Genomic DNA, 21258 nt, shown 5'->3' on the forward strand with positions numbered 1-21258 from the left:
CAAAAGTTTTATTGACCGTTCATTTTGTTCGAAGACATTTTTCACCACAAAACCATTGATCCATATATATTTAAAAGTTTACTGTGAAATATCATGAAACATTGATTTAATCACCAAAACATCTTCTCTTATGACAAGACATTCATATCAAAAGTAATGTGAGCATCGCATTATGAAAGGCATTTACTTTTTACATTATATATACAAAAGTATGTGGATACCCATTTAAATTAGTGGATTCGGCCACACCCATTACGGGACAGGTGTATAAAATTAGTGCACAGCCATGCAATCTCCATAGACAAACATTGGCAGTAGAATGACCATACTGAAGAGCTCAGTGACTTTCAACTTGGCACCGTCATAGGATACCACCTTTCCAACAAGTCAGTTCATCAAATGTCTGCCTTTCTATAGCTGCTGGAAACCTCTAGAAGTGGAAACCTCTAGAAGCAACAAGGGCTCAGCCGCAAAGTTTTAGGCCACACAAGCTCACAGAACAGGACCACCGGGTGCTGAAGGGCATAGCATATAAAAATGGTTTGTCCTCAATTGCAACACTCACTACTGAGTTATAAACTGCCTCTGGAAGCAACGCCAGCACAATAACTGTTCGTCGGGAGCGTAATGAAATGGGTTTCCGTGGCCGAGCAGCCGCACACAAGCCTAAGATCACCATGCGCAATGCTAAGCGTTGGCTGGAATGGTGTAAAGCTCACCGCCATCTGGAACATTGGAAACAGGTTCATTGGATGATGAATCACGCATCACCATCTGGCAGTCCAATGGATGAATCTGGGTTTGGCGGATGCCAGGAGAACGCTACCTGCCCGAATGCGTAGTGCTAAGTGTAACATTTGGGGGAGGAGGAATAATGATGCGGGGATGTTTTTAATGGTTCGGGCTGGGCCCCTTAGTTCCAGTGAAGGGAAATCTTAAAGCTACAGCATACAATGACATACTAGGCAATTCTGTGCTTCCAACTTTGTGGCAACAGTTTGGGGAAGGCCCTTTCTTGTTTCAGCATGACAATATCCCTGTTCACAAAGCGAGGTCCATACAGAAATGGTTTGTCGAAATTGGTGTGGAAGAAATTGACGTGCCTGCACAGAGCCCTGACCTCAACCCCATCGAATACTTTTGGGATGATTTGGAACGCTGACTGCGAGCCAGGCCTCATTGCCCAACATCAGTGCCCAACCTCAGTAATGCTCATGTGTTTGAATGGAAGCAAGTCCCCGCAGCAATGTTGCAACATCTAGTGGAAAGCCTTTCCAGAAGAGTGGAGGATGTTATAGCAGCAAAGGGAGGACCAACTCCACATTAATGACCATGAATTTGGAATGATATGTTCAACGAGCAGGTGTCCACATACTTTTGGTCATGTAGTGTATGAACATGTATTACAATGTGAAAAATGTACAATATTTCTAGATGAAACACTGATTACGTTTGTTGAAAAAGTGACCTTACAATTCTGTGTTGTTCTTCGTGAATTTAAAATGTGATTACAGTTTTGAAACAACTGTCTTTTTGATGATCTGTTTTGAGTTTTGTAGTAAGAGCTGTAAAAATACTTGGAATAAAACACCATAATATTAATCTAATTAATTAAGCAAGTACCAGTCAAAGGTTTGGACAAACCTACTCATTCCATGATTGTTCTTTATTTGTACTATTTTCTACTATAACACATATGGAATCAGTTAAGAACAAATTCGTATTTGCAAGGACTGCTTACTCCTTCCTCCCTGTCAGGCAATTGAACCCTCGTCTCCCGCGTGCCTGTATTCTCTAGTACAGCCATTATTGAAGGTACTCGAGGTCACCGAGAAAGTCTGGACGTGGCCTGTGCTCCCTGATGTAAGGAATTAGGCACTTTCCCATGGCAAATAAACATATGCAGGTGGCTTAAATTCTTTATTATCCGAATCTAAAAGCATATACTGTACAGTGTGTATTTGTTCATCAGCATCTTTATGCTGTCGTTAAAAACCTCATACAGCTACCGCCTAACTTTTTTCAATTTCCGCCTGAAGACATACCCAAATCTTACTGTCGTCCTGTTCCCTTTGTAGAAAAGCATCCCCAAAGAATGATGTTTCCACCTCCATGCTTCACGGTTGGGATGGTGTTCTTGGGGTTGTACTCATTCTTTTTCTTCCTCCAAACACGGCGAGTGGAGTTTAGACCAAAAAGCTCTATTTTTGTCTCATCAGACCACATGACCTTCTCCCATTCCTCCTCTGGATCATCCAGATGGTCATTGGCAAACTTCAGATGGGCCTGGACATGCACTGGCTTGAGCAGGGGGACCGTGCGTGCGTAGTGTATTACTAATGGTTTTCTTTGAGACTGTGGTCCCACCTCTCTTCAGGTCATTGACCAGGTCCTGCCGTGTAGTTCTGGGCTGATACCTCACCTTCCTCATGATCATTGATGCCCCACGAGGTGAGATCTTGCATGGAGCCCCAGACCGAGAGTAATGGCCATCATCTTGAACTTATTCCATTTTCTAATAATTGCGCCAACAGTTGTTGCCTTCTCACCAAGCTGCTTGCCTATTGTCCTGTAGCCCATCCCAGCCTTGTGCAGGTCTACAATTTTTTCCCTGATGTCCTTACACAGCTCTCTGGTCTTGGCCATTGTGGAGAGGTTGGAGACTGTTTGATTGAGTGTGTGGACAGGTGTCTTTATACGGGTAACGAGTTCAAACAGGTTCAGTTAATACAGGTAATGAGTGGAGAACAGGGGGCTTCTTAAAGAAAAACGAACAGGTCTGTGAGAGCCGGAATTCTTACTGGTTGGTAGGTGATCAAATACTTATGTCATGCAATAAAATGCAAATTAATGACTTAAAAATCATACAATGTGATTTTCTGGATTTTTGTTTTAGATTCTGTCTCTCACAGTTGAAGTGTACCTATGATAAAAATTACAGACCACTACATGCTTTGTAAGTAGGAAAACCTGCAAAATCGGCAGTGTATCAAATACTTGTTCTCCCCACTGTACTGTCTATTTTATATTATGACATTTCAGCTAGATCTACTGTCTCTAGTATATTATGACAGACCAGCTAGATCTACTGTCTTTATTATATTACAACAGACCAGCTGTATCTACTGTCTCCATTTCACTTTGGCCATTGTTGTGGGTCTGCCCTCCCCTCAACAGCCTCAAATAGGCTATTTCATGTGGGGGTGGGGTGGGGCAGCAGACACACGCATCTCACATTTCATTACATTATAGTTTTATATATTGCTACTAAAAAAAATTAATCACAAATAATATTTTATATTATTAATTTCAAACAACGGCATTAGCATGATAAGAACTTACCAGTCCAAAACGATGTCCTCTTCATTCAAAAAATATTCCTCCATTTGGGAATCGCTAAATGAATCGTCCTCCAACAATCTCTGTCTCACTTTCCCGATCAATTTCTTCTAAAATTGTGTGTACATCTGTATATCTAGACTTAGATTTAGCTTTCCCTGACTTAGACACCATACTGATTGATATATAAACCGCTGAAGATGCGCTTTACCAAAACAACGCTGTGCGTAACATGCATTGCTCCTTCCGGTATGAAACTTCAATGGCGAATGACCCTCTTTATGTCGGAGTTGACTACATGGGTTGGTCTTCCAACACATAAACATTACATATTGCCGTTTACCTCAGCTCATTGGCTATCTACCCAGCTAGATTTCAAGACGATCAGTGGTCATTGGGTTAAAATACAATCAACGAAACAGCGGCCATATCATTGGTGCACAATGATGTCATTACTTGTTGTCTTCAAATCGGTTTCTTTCAGTCAATACGCCCCGCGAAATGACCAATCACATTTGGTTGTGTTACAAACAAACCAGTTGATTGCAGTGAAACCAAACATGACTGGAAATGCCACGTTTAGTGTGTGTATTTACATCGACTGTGTTGTTGAAAATGGAATGAGACGGAATTCACGACACAAGCGGTTCACAAAATATTTTGTGTTATTCTATAAAAATGTATTTTATCAAACAAAAGACCATTCATTGTGTAACAATGAGCATTGGGATTGCAAACAGAGGAAGATCATCAAATGTAAACAATTTATTTTATTGCAGTTTGTGATTTTGTTACGCCTGTGCTGGTTGAAATAGTTGTTTTTTATGGGGCTCTGTCCTCAGGTAATCTAATCGTATTCTTTCGCAGTAAATCATTTTAAACATCTGACAGCACAGTTGGATTAGCAAGATTCTAGGCTTTTGAAACATGTGAGACATTTGTATTTTCATGAATGTTTAATATGACTATTAATGTAGCGATCACCATATGTTGTCGAATTTCATCCCGCTAACGGGTTCGGTGCGCAGAGAGATTAACTAAATAATTATAAAAATTCTCTTTCAAAATGCAGATGTTGATTTAGTTAAGGCTCTATAACGAAATACTATGATAATAAATATCACTGAATTACAGAAATATTCGAACAAAGTTGACTAATGAAGGCAAACAAATTGCTTATTGGAAAATACTCTCTCAAATACACAAGGCCATGTTCTACAGCATCATTATGGCTGTTAGCAGGGCTATATTTTGGACTTTATAAATATTATTTTGGCATTTATTCAGATCACAATCGCTCACTGTTCTTTTTCTGAAAATAAAAGAATCTCCAAAATTTCGTTTACATATAGCCTTCCCGCTGTGGATGTCTATTTCAGCACCGTTTCGCATGGCTTCAAGACAAGCATGGAAAAAACTAAAAAGTTCAATTATATTCAATGATATTCTTAAGATACATGTGTTGACTGAATATAAGCAAGTGATGTCTACTAAATAATCAAGTTAGGTTTCTCCAGAAATAAATAATTCTAAATAACAAACTGGCTTTATTTATAAATTAGTGAGAATGTCTCACCCCATGTTCAAGAATTACCTTTTTCTCGCTCACTCTAGGTTAAAAATTAAACGAAATGTCCAAAATATTGTTACTTTTTAAACAAAGTGATTGTTATTATTATTAATTAATTAATTTAGAAGTAGATATTCTCACAGATACTAACGGAAAATGCCCCTTAGATATTCATTTAGAATCCTCCAATCTTCTAAATGTGATTATTGGTCGAGAGTCAGGTCTTTGAAAATAATATGTTTGGATATACTGTAGGCCTACCATACGCAAAATTAATATTGTTTACACTACAATTAGGGTGTGGAAATGTTATGCCCCTTAGATATTAATTTAGAATCCTCCAATCCTCTTATGCTGGAGCCTAGGTATTCCTCTTTAAGGAATACCTAGGATAGGATAAAGTAATCATTCTCACCCCCCCCCTTAAATGATTTAGATGCACTATTGTAAAGTGGCTGTTCCACTGGATGTCATAAGGTGAATTCACCAATTTGTAAGTCGCTCTGGATAAGAGCGTCTGCCAAATGACTTAAATGTAAATGTAAATGTAGTCCAGACCGTCACGTTGTACGGTGCAATATTTACCATTCCGTCCTAATGGAAACCCTAAGGGTTTAATTTTTTGTTTTTCTCAGAATAGAAGCTTCATAATATTAACCAAATGAATTAAGGCAAATTTCTTAAAATCAATCCCATGTATTATGTTATTACAAAAAAGTTTTTAAATTCTCTAGTAATGCCAATATGGGAGACTATCAAATGCTTCTCAATGATGCCCGCTGGCTGACAATTAAATAACGTGCCATAGAATGCTGCAGTGTGCTGCAGTATGACTTTTAAATGAGGAACCACTGTACGGTCACTGTGGGGACAATGTCATCAATGCAATTATTGATGAAGCCAGTGACTGATGTGGTGTGCTCTTCAATGCCATCAGAAGAGTCCTGAAACAAATTTGTCTGTGCTAGCAAAACAGTCCTGTTGCTTAGCATCTGCGTCATCTGACCACTTTTTTATTGACCGAGTCACTGGTGCTTCCTGCTTTAGTTTTTGTTTGTAAGCAGTAATCAGGAGGATAGAATTATGGTCAGATTTGACAAATGGAGGGCGAGGGAGAGCTTTGTACGTGTTTCTGTGTGTGAGGTAAGGGTGGTCTCGAGTTTTTGTCCCTCTGGTTGCACATTTAACATGCTGGTAGAAATTAGGTAAAACGGATTTGTTTCCCTGCATTAAAGTCCCCGGCCATTAGGAGTGCCGCCGCTGGTTGAGAGTTTTCCTTTTTGCTTATGGCCATATAGAGCTCATGCGGTCTTAGTGCCAGCATCGGTTTGTCGTGGTAAATAGACGTCTACGAAGAATATAGATGAAAAATCTCTTGGTAGATAATGTGGTCTACAGCTGATCATGAGATACTCTACCTCAGCCGAGCAAAACCTTGAGACTTCCTTAGACATTGTGCACCAGCTGTTGTTTACAAATATACATAAACCGCCACCCCTTGTCTTACCAGAGGCTGCTGTTCTATCCTGCCGATACAGTATATAACCCACATGTTATTCGTGTGGTCATTCTGCCACAACTCGGTGAAACATAATATATTACAGTTTTTAATGCCCAATTGGTAGGATACACATGCTTGTAGTTCGTCCACTTTATTATCCAGCGATTGTACATTGGCCAATAGTACCGATGGCAAAGGCAGATTAGCCACTCGTCACCGGATACTGTCCTTTTCTCCTGCGAATGACGGGGATGAGGGCCTTGTCGGGTGTCTGGAGTAAATCCCTCTCGTCCGACTCATTAAAGAAAAATTCTTCATCCAGTTCAAGGTGAGTAATCGCTGTTCTGATGTCCAGAAGCTATTTTCAGTCTTAAGAGATGATAGCAGCAACATTATGTACAAAATAAGTAAGTTACAAACAATGTGAAAAAAACTAACAAAATAACACAGTTGGTTAAGAGCCCATAAAACGGCAGCCATCCCCTCTGTCGCCATCCTAACCATTACTCATGCTCCAAGTCTCTAATATACAGTAGACTGTGAAAACTACTGACAAGGCCAAACCTTTAAATTTCACAACTAGGGTTGTGTTCGATTGGACTCCAGACCCACAGCCCTCCCCCTCCAAAGCCACCTCTCAGACCTCACCCTCCTCTCCAAACCCCAACCCCTCTCCAGACCCCACCTCCTTTTCCAGAACCTACCCCCTCTCCAGACCCCACCCCTCTCTGCATAATTAGTATTTTATTTTAGTATTTCGTATTTTATTAGGATCTCCAGCTAAAGTAGCAGCTGCTCTTCCTGGAGTCCACACAAAACATCAAAGAAAAGACAGGCAGTGGTGGAAAAAGTAAACAATTGTCATACTTGAGTAAAAAACATATGCTTCCCATGCCAATACAGCCCTTGAATTGAATTGATTCAGAGCGAGAGTAAAAGAGAGAGAGAGAGTGTGTTTGGAGGAGGGGCAGAGATGTCAGATATTGTTTTTAAGAAGAAAAACACAGTGAATATATTACAGAGCCTTTCTTTTGCCGTCCTTGACCTCATGTAGGGAGCACTTGACAAAACCGACGGTTGAAAACCAGTGCTGTAAAGTATTTAAGTAAAATTACTTTAAAGTACTACTTAAGTCATTTTGGGGGGTATCTGTACTTTACTTTCAGAGTTGGGGAGTAACGGATGACATGTAAGGGATTACAAAGAAACAGTAACTGTAATCCGTTACGTTGCCAGCAAAAATATCAGATTACAGATACTTTTGAAAAACTAGATGATTACTCTAAGGATTACTTATACATTCAGAAAGGATGTTTGCGGAAAAAAATATTTGACACTTGAATGGAAAGAGTGCTCAAAGCTGTTATGAAGGCAAAGGGAGGCTACTTTGAAGAATCTCAAATATAAAATCTATTTAGATTTGTTTAACATTTTTTTGGTTACTACATGATTTCAAATGTGCTATTGCATAGTTTTGATGTATTCCCTATTATTCTACAATGTATAAATAGTAAAAAATAAAGAACGCCTCTGGAATGAGTAGGTGTGTCCAAACTATTGACTGGTACTTTATATCCCTTAATTCTTGAAGAATATAACTTATAAATGCCTCTTGAGTTTAGTTCAACTGTCACACTCCGTGAGAACCCAAAATGTTATTTCTTGCAAATTCATTCATAATCCTCAAACCTCATGCAAATCACCGATCAAAGCAACCTGCTCCAGTGCTTTCCATGGTACTGATTTGAATCTCTCTCTTCTCTCTCTCTCTCTCTCTCTCTCTCTCTCTCTCTCTCTCTCTCTCTCTCTCTCTCTCCACTCTGCCTGTACCCCTTCAGAGGAACTCTCTCTCTCTCTCTCTCTCTCTCTCTCTCTCTCTCTCTCTCTCTCTCTCTCTCTCTCTCTCTCTCTCTCTCTCAAGTGGCATGAGAGCGTTGCAGCATCTCTGCCTCGCCTGCCTGGTCTCACAGAGCCCCTGTCTCGGCAGTCTCCCTAATGCAAACGTATATGAACTGCTCAGTAATGGGGATCGCTGTGAACCTGGGCGCTTGCATTTCCTCTAAACGGAGAGACGGACGAATAACCGACTCGACATCGGTAAAGTGTGCTATTTAAAAACTGGAGCACTGCGTTCGTTTGTCATATTTGTGTTTATAACCGTCTTTATTTATTCTCAAAACGTTGCTGCCGGTCTTCAAAATATAGCCCGATTAGGAAGTTCTCGTCAAGAAGAGCAGGATAATCGCACATCAAGTCTAGTTCAATCTTTCTCCAGACCGATTGAATAGCCGATTTGAAGACTCCGAAGGTAAGATATGAAAAACGGATTAATGAATTGTGTTATGACGTTTACATGGGGTTTGTAGTTTAGGCTAATAAACTAAATAAATAACCAAACCCATGGCACAGGACATACATGTTTATATTTGTCACGAACGCCAGTTATAATGTTATTCAGCGACTGCATAAGTGGTTGGCATCAATTTATTTCTACTGTAGTCGATGGTGGTTTTAATCATAGTTGTTTTTATTGTTTTATATATATTTGTGCATTAGGCTACATGAATGAATCGATGCTGGTTGGCAGGCGATTTTTTAAAAACTGGTTTATTTCAGCCGCTTGTGTGGCATGACATGTAGGCCAAGTCGTTTTGTCCATTAACAGAGCTTTTGGAGATTGATTTAAAGCAATAACCTCACTATTCAATTGAACAAATAATAGTAGTAGCCTAATAATGTTGAACATAGAGGCTTTTCCTTTGGCGATAGAGGGGGCTTTGAGGAAGAAATTGAGAAATTGAGAAAGAAAAAGTGTCGTATTAGGAATTCTTGGAGATATATTTCTCCATGTTGTTGAGCCAAGTCAAAGCAGGTTTGGTTTCTTTGAAGTAAGAAGAGACGCAACACTACATATCAACATCGACTCTTGCAGTAGCCTAGTCCGTGGTTTTTGACTTGGCCTATGTGTTGTTTTGCACACCTTGGAAAAAATGACGCGTTGCACTATTCGGATGAAACCACTTTTCAGAAAGCTTAGACGTTAAAAATAGACCATACCGCTCACTGGGTTGTCATGTGGCAGTGATGTGACTCTTGTTAACAATGCGTGTCTGCGTCCAACACCTTTGAGTCGGCTTTGGGCTAGAGCACCATAATGTCCAACTACTGTGAGTCGGCTTTGGGCTAGAGCACCATAATGTCCAACACCTTTGAGTCGGCTTTGGGCTAGAGCACCATAATGTCCAACACCTTTCAGTCGGCTTTGGGCTAGAGCACCATAATGTCCAACACCTTTGAGTCGGCTTTGGGCTAGAGCACCATAATGTCCAACTACTTTGAGTCGGCTTTGGGCTAGAGCACCATAATGTCCAACTTCTTTGAGTCGGCTTTGGGCTAGAGCACCATAATGTCCAACACCTTTGAGTCGGCTTTGGGCTAGAGCACCATAATGTCCAACACCTTTGAGTCGGCTTTGGGCTAGAGCACCATAATGTCCAACACCTTTGAGTCGGCTTTGGGTTAGAGCACCATAATGTCCAACTACTTTGAGTCGGCTTTGGGCTAGAGCACCATAATGTCCAACTACTTTGAGTCGGCTTTGGGCTAGAGCACCATAATGTCCAACACCTTTGAGTCGGCTTTGGGCTAGAGCACCATAATGTCCAACACCTTTGAGTCGGCTTTGGGCTAGAGCACCATAATGTCCAACACCTTTGATTCGGCTTTGGGCTAGAGCCCCATAATGTCCAACTACTTTGAGTCGGCTTTGGGCTAGAGCACCATAATGTCCAACACCTTTGAGTCGGCTTTGGGCTAGAGCACCATAATGTCCAACTACTTTGAGTCGGCTTTGGGCTAGAGCACCATAATCTCCAACTACTTTGAAGTTTGACGTTGACGTTATCTTGTATTGCCTTATTATATGTATTTGTCAGTGACAGAAAATGGTAGTAGCCACCGATACTCCCACCCTCAGAGTATGAGGATCTGGTGGGGATGTAGAGTTGTTGACATGCTGCAGGAGGAATATTGATGGTCCAATATTGGCAAGTAATATGTTTTGGTGATTTGGTAACAACTGCAGACTGCTGATTCTTAAGACTACATTCTTATCATACTATGACGAAATGGTCAGCAGCTCAACTTCAGTGTTGGCGAGAAATGAGCTATTGAACTTCACATGGACCTATTGAACACTTGGAACCTGCCAGGAAACAACCCCCTCGTCCTTACCTTAGAGCTTAGACCCTACCAACTTAATACACTTTATTTCCACGTGAACTGACGTGAAATAGACATTGAACTGACATCTGTGCCCAGCGGGTAGTTGCTTCATGTTGATCTGAACTAGAATTCTAGATATAAGCAATATTGGAGCTCCTACCTGCCGTCTGATAGGGGATATGGAATTGTTGCATATTACTTATGCCTATCCAGTTTAGATCTACAAAGGGCCTATGGCAGAGGCAGGGCTTGTAGGCCTTGGCCTAGGGGTTGTTTCTGAAAGGGAGCAATGATGACTCGTCTTACTAGAAATGATGACCATGTCCTTGCTCTGGTGAAGACTAATTATAGAGTCATTTATACTACGAGCCAAAATGAGTCGTCACTGCATCTAATTCACAGTGACAGACACACCACGTGCTGGGCCAAAGATAGACCGTTAATCAAAATAAATCATTAGCATTTTCCCGCACCATTTATTCATATGTTGTCCATAATGGCCAGTCGACTTCGGCAACTCTCCCTTTACTGTGAGGTTGTCATGAGGATAAGAGTTATGTTTTGCCCTGAAAGGTAAGTGCGCCATAATGTGCCAGACTACAGTATTAGGTAAATGTGTCTTTCATGCCATCAAATTAACATCAGGTTTAGCGCCCTTTGAAAAGTTTTTTTGTGTGACCTGAATAGCATGGCCTAACTGCATTACTGTCCTCAATTTGTTTCAGTTAGAAAAAATGGGGAAAAAGAGAAGAGCTGCCAGGGTATGGGCGTTCGCAGCCAGTTTGGAGTCCCTCTCCTCTCTCGTTTTCACATTCTCTCACTCATTCTCATTTTCACGCTCTCACCCTCTTTCTCTTTAGCTCATATGCACTTACTCATGTCATGTTCGCCAGTTTCTCTCATCTGCACGCACGCACGCACGCACGCACACACACACACACACACACACACACACACACACACACACACACACACACACACACACACACACACACACACACACACACACACACACACACACACACACACACACACACACACACACACACAGATGGATAGAGCCTTGTTTTAAAATACTTATTTTAAGCTTTTGATTGTTGATGTTTATATCACACTAATTCTTTGTATGTGAATTCAGCCCCTAAGTGTTTAAAATGTGTGTTTATATATGGCCTGTCCCAAACCCTGTGGCCCGTTCTTATATAAAACCTATATACAACTCCAGTAATTTTACAGGAACCTACGTAATACGTAATATAATGTAAAAATTAAACTGATATCTAATTTCTCCTAACCCCAGGAGTATACAAAGGGTAAGTCATTGCTATTTATTCTATCTGCGCATAGAGGCTGGGTTAACAGGATAATGTAATGTTATGGCAGGGGTAGGACAAGCATTATGTATAGCCAACACTGTAATGAATATCTGCAGAGATGAAGGTGTGCATTCCAGTTCTCAGATGGACCGCTAGATTACACCATGTTACATCAACAAGAAAAATCAGAATTCTGAGAATGAGAGAAAAACAAATACGAAGAAAATTCAGGGCTTCCGCTCCCCCAAGATAGCTTTGGCAAAGATTCTCAGCCTTTTCTTGTGAGCTGGTAGATTCCGAAAGCATCTTTATTGACTTTGGGTGCATCCATTGCAAAGCTATGGTTGTGAATGAGTTATTATGGCTGTCTGACAAGAGAAGGAAACGAGAGAAAAAATGTGGATGTCATTGTATTGACTTCCCGGGCGGAGGTATGGGGAGAGAGGGGGGAAGCAAGCACAGGAGAACACACACACGAATACTCTACATCATCAGTGGGTATGCTTTGAAGTTTAAGCTTCCACAAACAGACAAAGTAGCAGCTGTCATCCCTCTCTGCTTTGGTGCTTAACATAGGCCGAGTACCTGCAGAGACAAAAAGGCAAACCTCACATTCATATCAACATGTGTGCTTTGTTTTGTTGTAAAATCTCCTTTCAGCAAAGCTATAACCTATAAAGAACATAGCTTTGCTTTGTTTGCCTTCAAACTAGGCCCTGCAAGGGTGATTCATTTTTCCTCGATTAAGAGCAAAAACAGTCGCAGGACTTTAAATGACCTTCTTCAGCTTTCGCCACGTCTCTGGTATTGTCAAACGTGTGAATAATTTAGTCTGTGAAAATGTCAAACAGCCCCTCTCCGTATGCCAGAAGATGTTTGGGTTTTTAAAAGTCAGCCACAGACATTACAGCACTGACAGAGGGCTCTGTTAGAAACAGCTAGCTCAGATTCTAATTAGACTGTGGCAATGCAACAGGGATCAACAAAGAATATTGAAAATTAAGTGGATGTGGATGTTGCACAGCGATAGTTTATAATGAACAGAAATCATCAGCAGTCTGATAACTACAAGAGGACACTGATTGCCAGGAAGGCAAATATGAATTTCATTGAGCTTTTTGCCTAAACGTTGTAGTTAGCTGTCATTGAATATCTTGTTGGTGATAGAGCATTTCATTCATGCGATGGCAGGAAATGTATATTGCACCCATAAAATGATCACTGTCGTTGTGACTTTTCTTCATTTTCAAGGGCTGTTCTTTTGAAACTATTTTCAATGCTTTGGAGAAATAGCATTGTAGGCCGTCTTCTCAAGGTCTGTCTTCATGTGAAATATACTTTGTTACGGTACACTCTTAGAAAAAAGGGTTCCAAAAGGGTTCTTTGACTGTCTCTGTAGGAGAACCCTTTGTGGTTCCAGGTAGAACCCTTTTTGGTTCCTGGTAAAACCCTTTTGAGTTTCATGTAGAACCCTTTCTGGAAAGGGTTCTACAAGGAACCCAAAAGGGTTCTACCTGGAACCAAAAGGGCTTTACCTGGAACCAAAAGGGTTCTTCAAAGGGTTCTCCTATGGAGACAGCCAAATAACCTTTTTAAGTTCTAGATAGCCCCTGTTTTTATAGACGTGTAGCATGAAGTACTTTAAAGGCCTTTCATTGTGTGTGGACATCTAATGCACATAGACACATACAGATATGACATGAACAGGTTGACTGTCTGTCTGCCTCTGCAGTGCACAGCTCTGGTCCTCGAGAGCCAAAGTCCTGCAAAATGTTTGTCCTTGCCTTAGGAACTTAATTTATCCCTGAGAAATCAGGTGAGTAGACTAGCCAAACCAGTATAGCATCCAACGATCAAACAACTGAAAACCAGCAGGTCTCCAGAAGTGATAACTACCAGAACTGCAGAACTGAAAACCAGCAGGACTGCAGAACTGAAAACCAGCAGGACTGCAGAACTGAAACACATCAGGACTGCAGAACTGAAAACCAGCAGGACTGCAGAACTGAAAACCAGCAGGACTCCAGAACTGATAACCGGCAGGACTGCAGAACTGAAAACCAGCAGGACTGCAGAACTGAAAACCAGCAGGACTGCAGAACTGAAAACCAGCAGGACTGCAGAACTGAAACCCATCAGGACTGCAGAACTGAAAACCAGTAGGACTGCAGAACTGAAAACTAGCCGGACTGCAGAACACAAGTGGTGGTATTGTGCACTCCTGCCTCGTTCCTCTGGGGTTCTTTCCCAAACTCATTAAATTGGACTGCAGTCCTGTTGTCTCTTCTCCGACCTTCTCCCACTCTGAGTCTTCTCCTGAGTCTCAGTGGTATTGAAAGGTGGGGACGGAATGGGAAGAATTAGTAAGAGATTCTTGACATCAATAAAGTACTCCCCACTCATCCCAACCCGAAGCAATACGCCTCTAATTAAAATGTCCGTCTTCCCCAAGCTGCTTAGTCACGAGCTGCTTAGTCACGGTCACTAAGGCTTCAAGTAACCTGCCAGGCAGACGCGAGCCACCCTTCTCGGGGAAACAAGACTGGCATGATGCCCAAACGCATGGCATGGCAGGGGTTAGTCTATGTCGCTCTGCTGAGGCAGTTGTTATTCTACACACAGCAAGTACAGGTTTCAGGTTGAAGCGGTGCAAGCGAGCGATAAGGCTGTGTTGTCGCTAACTGCTGTTTGAAAGTGTGGACAGGGGTTGTTGTTACGTTTTAGTTATATATGTAGATGTTTTCATACTGTTAGACTTGTTAAACTCTGTGTGAGTTCTTGTTGTTTTGGATTTTTCAGGATTATTAGCCAGAGGCAGTGAAGAGAGACAGGAAAGTAAGGAGGAGAGATGGCGTGCTAGAAAGGCAGTGGCATTAACTGCTAGACCACCACAGGTCACATACTTCATGTGAGTTAATGCATCATATGTATTGCGTGAACTATACAAGACTGTGAAAATGGTTACATGGAGGGTAACCAATACTATTCAATTATCTTCTCTCTGTACATAATATAGTAATTGCTGCTAATATGATTTATACACTACATAAACTGACACTGGCTTTAAGCTGTTTTTTTCTCCCCCCACAATTCTACGGTTTATTCTCAACGGAAAGCTAACGTTAAAAAAAGGCAATTGTTCAGTATTCCAACTCTCTGCTAATGACTGTATGTGTTATGCTTCAACGCCCACCTTAGGTCTAACAACCGTCTGTTGCCTCCTGAGAAATGTCTCTGAAATTGAAGGTCCACTTTGCTTAGCCTTATACATGACTCCAATTGATTTTTCAATAGAGATGGTGATTTCACCATGGATCAACATCCAATATCCACACAATATTATAATCAGCCGACAGAAATTATGTATCCCGTAACATGCTGTATCTCTAGGACCTCCCATCCCCCTTTGGCCCTCGTAACCCCATGATGAGAAGCCTCAGTCTGCATCGGTACTGACCTGGGTTAAACTACTTTTTATTTTTTATTTTACCTCTTTTTATCCAATTGTTTTTTTAGTAGCTACTATCTTGTCTCATCGCTACAACTCCCATATGGGCTCAGGAGAAGGTTGAAAGTCATGCATCCTCCGATACACAACCCAACCAAGCCTCACTGCTTCTTAACACAGCGCCATCCAACCTGGAGGCCAGCCGCACCAATGTGTTGGAGGAAACACCGTGCACCTGGCAATCTTGGTTAGCGTGCACTGTGCCCGGCCCGCCACAGTGGTCGCTGGTGTGGGATGAGACAAGGATATCCCTACCTGCCAAACCCTCTCTAACCCGGATGACGCTAGGCCAATTGTGTGTCGCCCCACGGACCTCCTGGTTGTGGCCGGTTACGACAGAGCCTGGGAGCGAACCCAGAGTCTCTGGTGGCACAGCTGGCGCTGCAGTACAGCACCCTTAACCCCTGCGCCACCCGGGAGGCCCGGGTTCAACTACTTTAAGTGTTTGTGCTAGCCTGCCCTGCAGTGCCAGATGGGTGGGGTTTTGCAGTCTTGCCACTATTCTATTGGTGCCATTGCACCAGGCAAGCTCAATCAATCCCAGCTAAAGTATTTGAAATAATTTCAAATAGTACCACACAGAGTGGGATCCATTCACTTCAATTTAATTGACAGGCCAGCCTAATAGAACATGTATGAAAATAACCACGCTGATCTATAATTGATGAGGGCCAATGGAGTGTGAAATAGTTTTTGCTCTGTGTTTGTGTGTGTGTGTGTGTGTGTGTGTGTGTGTGTGTGTGTGTGTGTGTGTGTGTGTGTGTGTGTGTGTGTGTGTGTGTGTGTGTGTGTGTGTGTGTGTGCGTGCGCTGTCTGTATGAGTCTGTGTGTGTGTGCGTGCGCTGTCTGTATGAGTCTGTGTGTGTGTGTGTGCGTGTGTGTGTGAGAGAAGGAGGAGGAAGCCGGTGGGACTGGATGTGATGGAGGCAGTGCTACAGTATGTATGTGTTACACAGGATGATTGCTTGGGCTATAGAGCCTATCAGATCCCCAATCATTGACAGATCAGCAGAGACTTTTGCAACTGGCCTATTCAACGTTTCCTAACATGTCCTAAATGTCCACACTAGCATTAGTATGTGTAGCAGATGAGGAGGGCAGCTCCAGGAGGGCGGTCAAGTGTGTTTGCGTGGGGGGAGCCTGAGGCTTTCTAAGCTTAGAGTATTGACTGGATTCAAAGGAAAGTAGGTGTATTGTAATCAAGGTCGAGAGAATGTTCACCTGAAAGCTTTGTGAAGAGAGTGAACATTGAACACAGCATAGCGGACCTTCTTCCCTCCCTCCCTCCCTCCCTCCCTCCCTCCCTCCCTCCCTCCCTCCCTCCCTCCCTCCCTCCCTCCCTCCCTCCCTCCCTCCCTCCCTCCCTCCCTCCGTCCCTCCATCCGTCCCGCCCTCTTTCCTTCCTTCCTTCCTTCCCTCCCTCCCTCCCTCCCTCCCTCCCTAGAATGAGAATAATTTTTGGAGGTTTGACAATGGCCTCTTTAACTCAGAGCAGTGACAAATAGAAACACCAGAGATAGAGAGAAAGTGAATGAGAGAGAGAGAGAGAGAGAGCAATACAGAGGGAGGTAATGATGAAAGGGGGAGAGAGGCAGAGTGAGGCAGACAGAGAGGAAGAACAAACACCTCTCGCTCTCTTCCGATTGCTCATTTGTCCCCAATTCACCCCTTCATTACAACACCCGTAGAATCCATTTTCACAAGTCACTGTGCCACATCACCCCCATACAAGATAGGCTACGGTAATGTGGGCATTTCCTTCTGAAGCCTATCTGTTTTGGTACTCTCTCCAACTCTCTCCTTCTGTTTTTCTACCTCCCTCTCATACTCTGATCTCTCTTTCTCACTACATCCCGCACTCTCCCCATACCTAAGACCTCTCTCTGAATGGCCTCAATCAAATCGCTTGCCTTCCTAGTGTGAATGATAGCCTAGCCGCTAGCCAGCCGGCCTGTTTCTGGCACTCTCTCTAATGGAGATAAAATGGCCGTCTCTCGACAGATGCATCTCTGTGAGGTGCTGGTCGAGCTGCCGGCCGCTCAATCATAACAGTGAATCTGGGAACTGCAGTGAGTAAAGGTCTTGGTCTTGTGTTTTCATGTTAGAATGTGTTATGGTGTCAAAGGTGAGACAGGTGAGATATACTGTACTGTAGGTCTAATGTGCAGCCTGCTTATTGGATAACTCCAGGGAGGTAGTGGTAAAAAAGGACGGGAAACCTTTATTGCCAGTAAAGATAAACATTATCGGTAGCACAAACGGTAAGCACTACTTTAACATAATAGTGCATAAAATGTTACTCACAGGAATTTTCAAGTGTTTGTCAACTGTACATCCCCTGGTTAAATCAGTGGTGGAAAAAAAACTGGAATTCTTAACAGAGCATTAGCTCAAATCTGAGGACACAGGTATCTATCCCTCTCGTAAGGAGATGAAATAATTGTTGGAGAATTCGACCGAGACCTTCCTGCTTCTCAATTTACTAAAAGGCTTCATTGTAATACGTGTTCCCTGGTGTGTATCTGGATAAGAAATTAAATTAAAGAGATGTGCTCTGCTTTACTTGTTCCTCTGTCGTCTATGTTCAATCCAGTTGTTATGTGAACACTGGCACGGTAATCATCTCTCCCCATTGAGGTGAACAGAATCAATTTAACCGACGGTGTCTGTGACTAGAATACTGTATTCTGACTTCGGATTAGGCTGTTGAGCATATGAGATGGAGTCGTCAAAGCTCGTTTCTGACTCAATTATTGTGTTGCAGCCTGACAGTCAAGGGCCCTATAAGGAATGCATAGCAAGCATAGCATAGCATAGCATTACAGTTCACAATACCTTTGTAATCATGTAATAAGCATGAATTCATTATAATTATGAATTCATTATCTCTGCATTTAGTTGTACAGTAATGAAATTATTTTGGGTTTCCTGTTTGACAGTCCAAGAGCATGCCTATTTTACTGTTTTGTGTGTGACGTTCAGACCTGGGTTCAAATACTATTTGAAACCATTTCAAATACTGTATCTGTGCTTGAATGAGCTCGTCTGGGTTAATGGAACCACTCAGAATAGTCTATATACTGCAAACTCCGCCCATACGGCATTTCAGGAACATTAAGTAAACGCTCAATGTAGATTTTAAATACTATTTGAACCCAGGTCTGTTAGTGTGACATTGTCCTTCCCGTGTTTTCCAGTGGAGCGGACACATTATGTGTCCCTTCTAAGCTCTGTGTAGGATAAGCCCAGTAATTTCTTTGTTGTTGAAGATAGGTAGCTATAGAGCAATTCCCCAGCACAAATTGCATATTAACTTCGACTTCATGCACCCAGAGAACAATAAAAACAATGTGGCACAATTAATAGCTTGACACCACTGAAGAAAACACAAGAGGAAAGAAATGAACACCATGTCATGACTAGGTTCTCCATATTGTCTTGTACTGCACAGATTCCATGTGCATTTTCACTGTGTGTTTTTGTTGCTTTGATCAGCCTGTCACCACAGGCTTAATTCAGATTCAAATTTTACCAGATGAAAGTTTATTCAGGAGCTTCAAAGATTGAAAGGTCTGTGTACGTGTGTGTGTGTGTGTGTGTGTGTGTGTGTGTGTGTGTGTGTGTGTGTGTGTGTGTGTGTGTGTGTGTGTGTGTGTGTGTGTGTGTGTGTGTGTGTGTGTGTGTGTGTGTGTGTGTGTGTGTGTGTGTCCTGGATCTAGCAAGTGGGTGAGATGCTTATTGTCGGAGTCCTCTGTGGTGCTCTATGATTCATTAATGGCTCCTATCACTGAAAGAAGTTTACACAAAGCAGCGGGACATCCCCACACAGACAGAGAGACAGAGGGGGAAAGAGAGAGAAATATAGAGATGGAGAGGTGGGAAGATACATAAGTGGCAAGAGAAAGAGAGAGAGAGAGAGAGAGAGAGAGAGAGAGAGAGAGAGAGAGAGAGAGAGAGAGAGAGAGAGAGAGAGAGAGAGAGAGGGGGCGGGGGGGAGAGCGAGAAATAATGGTGTTCCAAAAAAGGTCCAGTCGCCAGGACCACAAATACAAATTCCATCTCGACACCATTGCCCTTGAGCACACAAAAAACTAAACATACCTTGGCCTAAACATCAGCACCACAGGTAACTTCCACAAAGCTGTGAATGATCTGAGAGACAAGGCAAGAAGGGCATTCTATGCCATCAACAGGAACATAAAATTCAACATACCAATTAGGATCTGGCTAAAAATGTTTGAATCAGTCATAGAGCCCATTGCCCTTTATGGTTGTGAGGTCTGGGGTCCGCTCACCAACCAAGATTTCACAAAATGGGACACCAAATTGAGACTCTGCATGCAGAATTCTGCAAAAATATCCTCTGTGTACAACGTAGAACACCAAATAATGCATGCAGATCTGAATTAGGCCGATACCCACTAATTATCAAAATCCAGAAAAGAGCCGTTAAAATCTACAACCACCTAAAAGAAAGCGATTCCCAAACCTTCCATAACAAAGCCATTACCTACAGAGAGATTAACCTGGAGAAGAGTCCCCTAAGCAAGCTGGTCCTGGGGCTCTGTTCACAAACACAAACACACCCACATTACACAGATCCACAAAGAATTCAAAAACAAACCCAATTTTGATAAACTTCGTATTCTACTGGGTGAAATTCCACAGTGTGCCATCACAACAGCAAGATTTGTGACCTGTTGCCACAAGAAAACACTGTATATATACATAATATGACAATTGAAATATCTTTATTATTTTGAAACTTCTGTATGTGTAATGTTTACTGTTAATTTTTATTGTTTATTTCACTTTTGTATATTATCTACCTCACTTGCTTTGGCAATGTTAACACATGTTTCCCATGCCAATAAAGCCCCTTGAATTGAATTGAATTGAGAAAGTGTAACGGTTTTCATGCGGTGAAGGAGAGTCAGACCAAAATGCAGCGTGTAGATTGTGATCCATGTTTAATGAAAAAAACATAACACGAATCTAAATACAAACACTACAAAACAAAGAACGTAACAAAAACCGAAACAGCCTATACTAGTGTAAACTAACACAAGAGGAACAGGAACAAGGACACTAAGGACAATCACCCACGAAACACACAAAGAATATGGCTGCCTAAATATGGTTCCCAATCAGAGACAACGATAATCACCTGACTCTGATTGAGAACCGCCTCAGGCAGCCATAGACTAACGCTAGACATCCCACAAAACCCCAAGACAAAAACATACCACAATAACCCATGTCACACCCTGGCCTGACCGAATAAATGAAGAATAAACATAATATATTTCGACCAGGGCGTGACAGAAAGAGAGAGAAGGAGAGTCCGTCACTCCTTTGAGTATGCCAGAGAGCTCAGGAAGGGCACCCGATGATAGTGCATGGCAAAAATAGGTATTTTTTAGGGGCCTTGCTTTTGATCTGTCACGACAGAGACAATTTGTTTTTCACTTTGTATGCTGGTGTTCAGTTGTTCCTTTGTGTCAAATCGCCTTTTATTATTGTTATGTATTTTTTATCAGCAGTACGTTTGACATGTTAAAAAAACGTGTTTTTCTCAGCACATTTTGTTTTTCAAATAGCTCTCTTAGTGTTGTCGTATTACTGTGGGTGTTACAGCAGAAATCTCCATATGCTGTCTTTGACACCTTTAATAACATAAAGTAACAGAACAACTTCATAAATCTCCTGGAAGGGAACATAATGCTTCAGATGACATTCTGTTCTGGCACCACTGAGGAACAACTTCATCTGGAACGCCATGTTTGACACAGTAACAATA

At 42.0% G+C, this 21258-nt stretch overlaps 1 long non-coding RNA gene across 1 annotated transcript in view; it reads left to right on the forward strand.

Moving 5' to 3' along the window:
• Positions 1–8363: 8363 nt before the first annotated feature.
• The window catches only part of LOC135541014 (uncharacterized), a 113951-nt gene continuing 101056 nt past the window's right edge, over positions 8364–21258 (forward strand). The window contains exon 1 of the long non-coding RNA XR_010455900.1: positions 8364–8718. This is a non-coding gene — a long non-coding RNA (uncharacterized LOC135541014). The remainder of the gene's footprint in view (positions 8719–21258) is intronic.

This window comes from Oncorhynchus masou, chromosome 6 (genome assembly GCF_036934945.1).
Source record: "Oncorhynchus masou masou isolate Uvic2021 chromosome 6, UVic_Omas_1.1, whole genome shotgun sequence".
Taxonomy (NCBI): Eukaryota; Metazoa; Chordata; class Actinopteri; order Salmoniformes; family Salmonidae; genus Oncorhynchus; species Oncorhynchus masou.